The sequence below is a fragment of the Prionailurus bengalensis genome, chromosome B3, assembly GCF_016509475.1.
Source record: "Prionailurus bengalensis isolate Pbe53 chromosome B3, Fcat_Pben_1.1_paternal_pri, whole genome shotgun sequence".
In the NCBI taxonomy this organism is placed as follows: Eukaryota; Metazoa; Chordata; class Mammalia; order Carnivora; family Felidae; genus Prionailurus; species Prionailurus bengalensis.
The window spans coordinates 40,075,329-40,079,678 of NC_057355.1; the positions used below are offsets into that span (position 1 = coordinate 40,075,329).

Sequence of the window (4,350 nt, forward strand, 5' to 3'; positions counted from 1 at the left end):
ATCACATGTATAGCTTTCGTAAAGTAACTTACAACAGCATACATTTAAATAGATGCAAAGAAAAAATACTTTGTGCATTGTAAGTAGTGATGCTGTAAACTGTTATGTGACCGTAAAATGCAAGAAGTGTAAGGTAAATACCCAAGAGATTTAATACTTACTCTCTCCTCAAACTTGCTTTTCCCCCTTTCATTTCACCAAGAATTAAGTACAAACATTCCTTATAACTGGAAATGCTCTATTGAATACTGAACTATATTTTAGGACAAAATAAGCACAATAGCTGAAACGCGAAACACCCCACTAATTAGTAACCTTTATTTTTTTCTTTTAATTTTTTTTTCAACATTTATTTATTTTTGGGACAGAGAGAGACAGAGCATGAACGGGGGAGAAGCAGAGAGAGAGAGGGAGACACAGAACCGGAAACAGGCTCCAGGCTTCGAGCCATCAGCCAGAGCCGGACGCGGGGCTCGAACTCCCAGATCGCGAGATCGTGACCTGGCTGAAGTCCGACGCTTAACTGACTGCGCTACCCAGGAACCTCTAAAATTAGTAACCTTTAAACGTTATGGACACATGCCACACCTAGTAAACAACAACGACTACGTAATACTGCTAAGGAACCCAAAAGAAATGCATAACACCTTTTAAAAAAACCTTCCTTTTAAACCACACAGGTAGTCCTGTTAGTTACAGGACTTCGAAAAATTGGTTCAAAACTCAGTTGTTCCTCTCCACGGAAATCTTTAGTAAAAGGCGAAAGATTTATACGATTTGAAGAGAAACCAGAGTATACCACACCATTATCCTAACTCATTTCCCAAGTAAATATAACCCCTAGTACGCAAAGGGTAGCTACTTATCACAAGCGTTACTCATTGCAAAAATTTATTCAAGGAATTCTGAAAATAATAGGCTCACACTTAGAAAAGTTGAATAATGAATAAGTTTATTTTACTTGTAAACAATTATACTGTTTGCGGTGTGTTATGGGTATGCAAATGAACCTGTGTAATCGCCCTTTAGACTCCGGAAATTTAAGTATTCAAATCGGTGCTCTGGGGCCACTTTTAAGGGGCAAAGCGGAGACTCAGCTGCCTGACGTCTCAATTTCGTCCTGGTCAACTGGAGACATTCTGATTTTGTCTATTCCTAAATTGGAGCTTTGCGTATGATTTGTTTCAAATAAAAGAATTTTCTGATAGCTGCGGAGAGGGGGCAAGCCTTGAGGACAGCAAAGTAATGGTTAATGCAAAATTCAGGGTAGTGTTCACCTGCTGTCGGAAGCGAGGGCTGTGACTGGGGAAAGGTGTCAGCAATATCCTTTTTCTTAAACTGGGAAGGAAGCATCAAAGTCTCATTTCATTATTTGTTTATGTTCAAATATCGTGTAACATCATGTGTCATAGTCATGAACGTTATAAATCTTCCCCTTCAGTGAGACTTACTTTTATGTCTTTCAATATAGTTTTATAATTTTACTATAGAGATTTTGTTAGATTTGCTTTACTCTTTTTTTTTTTTTTTTTTTTTTAAGTTTCTTTATTTGTGTTGAGAGAGAGAGGAAAAGCAAAAGTGGTGGAGGGGCGGAGAGAGAGAATCCTAAGCGCAGAGCCTGCAGAGCCCTCTTGGGGCTTGAACTCAGGAACCTGGGGATCATGACCTGAGCCGAAATTGAGAGACCGAGGCTTAACGACTGAGCCACCCAGGTGCTCCAAGATTTACTTTACTCCTAATATTTTGTACGTTTTGTGATTAGTATGGATTTTTTAAGTTGCATTTTTTTTAATGTTTATTTATTTTTGAGACAGTGAAAGAGTGCATGAGCAGGGGAGGGGCGGGGGGGGGGGGGGGCGGCGAGCAGAAGATCTGAGGCAGGCTCCACCTGGACAGCAGAGAGCTTGATGCAGGGCTCAAACTCCTGAACCTGTGAGACCTTGACTTGAGCTGAAGTTGGTTGCTTACTGACTGAGCCACTCAGGCGCCCCTTAAATCGCAATTTATAATTGTCTATTGTTGGTATATAGTAACGCAATTGACTTTTTTTTTTTCAACCAGATAGAAGTTTATTGAATACTCCACAAAGGATGGGTGGACAGGACCGCAGAGAAGAGGCCGCGTGCCACAACTGACTTTTACTTATTGCTCTTGCATTCGGTGATCTTAAACTCTTGTTCTAATGATCGTAGATTCTAGTGGATGTTGTATGTAGACAAGTATATCATCTGAAAGTGACAACTTTGTTTTTCCCTCATAAATCTATACATTTTATTATTTCTTGTTCGTGTTTTATTTAATTGGGAACTCTAATAGAGGAGGCACTGAACCGAAGCAATGATAGTGGGTGTCTTTTTCCCATTCTGGTCATGGCTTTCATTGGACCACTATTAAATGCGAACTTTGATGTTAGACAGGTGGGGCTTCATGGGCAAGCAGTCTATACACTTGCTCTTTGCTCATAAAGCCCAGCTCTACAGTTGCCTTCATGAAATTCTTAGTAATTTTGAACAGGCCTGTATTTTCATTTTGTACTGGGCCTCAAAAGGTTTCTGGTAGAAACTCTTCTAATTAAGCTAGTTCCATTCTATTCCTAGTTTGCTGTGATTTTTTTTTTCTTGTAGTATAGGTTAGTACTGAGATAATCATAACTTTTCTCTTTTAATCTATTAATGTGGAAAATTACATTCACAGATTTTCTATGATAAATCATCCCTGAAGTCATAACCTAAACTCTATTTGACACTCATGTATTTTTAAATAGACTTTATTGTTTAGAAAAAATTTAAATTTACAGAAAAGATGGGAAGATATTGCAGAAAGTTCTGCATATCCCACACCCATTTGCCCCATCACTAATATGTTATTATTAGTATGGTCCACTTGTTACAATTAATGATCCTGCATTATATGTCGTTGTCATGTCTTCTTAGGTTCCTCTGGGCTTTAAGTATCTTGGACTTTCCTTGTTTTGATTACCTTGATATTTTTGAGGCATACAGGTAAGATATTTTGTAGAATGTCCCTCTACTGGGACTGGTCTGATGGTTTTCTCACAATTAGACCGGGGTAATGTGTTTTTGAGAGGAAGACTACATAGATATGTTGCCATTTTCACCACCTCATTTCAAGGGTACATATATCAACATGACTTATCACTATTGATATGGTGATATTAATCACCTCCAGAGAGGAGAGGAAGCTGGAGGTTGAATCAATCACCAATGGCCAATGATTTAATTAATCATGCCTAAGTAATGAAGCCTTCATAAAAATTAAAAAAGGATGAGGTTCAGAGAGCTTTGGGTTGGTGAAAACATGGAGATACAGGGAAAGCAGTGTACCCAGAGAGAATACAGAAGCTTTGCATCCCTTCCCATATACCTTGACCTATGTATCTCTTCCATCTGACAGTTACTGAGTCATACCCTTTTATAATAAACAGTGATGTAGTAAGTAAACTGTTTTCCTGAATTCTGTGAGTCACTCTAGCAAATGAATTAAATCTGAGGAGGCGGGGTCATGAGAATCTCCAATTTGTAGCTGGTCTGTCAGAGGCACAGATGACAACCTGGATTTGCCATTGCAACAAAGAATTATGAGACAAGCAAAGAAAAAGGGAAAGTATGATCCATACACTGGGGAAAAAGACAGTCAACAAAAAACTTCCTATGAAAGCAACCAGATGTTGAGTTTAACAGACAAAGCCTTGAAAGTAGCTATTATAAATATGTTTAAGGAAGTAGAGGAAGATATGAGGACAATGTCACATCAAATAGAGAATACCAAAAAAGGGAGCCACCTGGGTGGCTCATCAGTTGAGCATCTGATCTTGATTTTGGCTAAGGTCATGATCCCAGGGTCATGGGATGGAGCCCCATGTTGGGCTGCATGCTGAGTGTGGAGCCTGCTTGAGATTCTCTCTCTTTCTTTCTCCCCCTCTGCCCCTCTCCCCTACTTGCACTCTCTCTCTCTCTCTCTCTCTAAAATGAAAAATAAATTTAACTTAATTTTAAAAATAAAAATAAATTAAAAATTAAAATTAAAAAAATAAAAATTAATAAAAACAAATGGAAATGCTAGAGTTGAAAAGTATAGAAATTGGAATAAAAAATTCACCACAGGGATTAACAGTAGATGTTAACTAGCAGAAGAAAGAGCTAGCAAACCTGAAAATAGATCAATAGAGATTATGTAATCCAAAGAACATAGAAGAAAACAATGAAGAACAATTACAGAGCCTCAGAGAAATGGGGGACACCATTAAACACATCAATGTACATGTGATGGGAATACTGGAAGGAGAGAAGAGAGAAAAGAGCAGAAAAAAATATTTGAAGAAATGATAGC

General features: G+C 38.2%; 1 non-coding gene across 1 annotated transcript; it reads right to left on the reverse strand.

Moving 5' to 3' along the window:
- Positions 1–682: 682 nt before the first annotated feature.
- Positions 683–797, reverse strand: LOC122469664. The gene has a single exon (XR_006293561.1). It is a non-coding gene; the product is annotated as a U5 spliceosomal RNA (small nuclear RNA).
- Between the last annotated feature and the right edge of the window lie 3,553 nt (positions 798–4,350).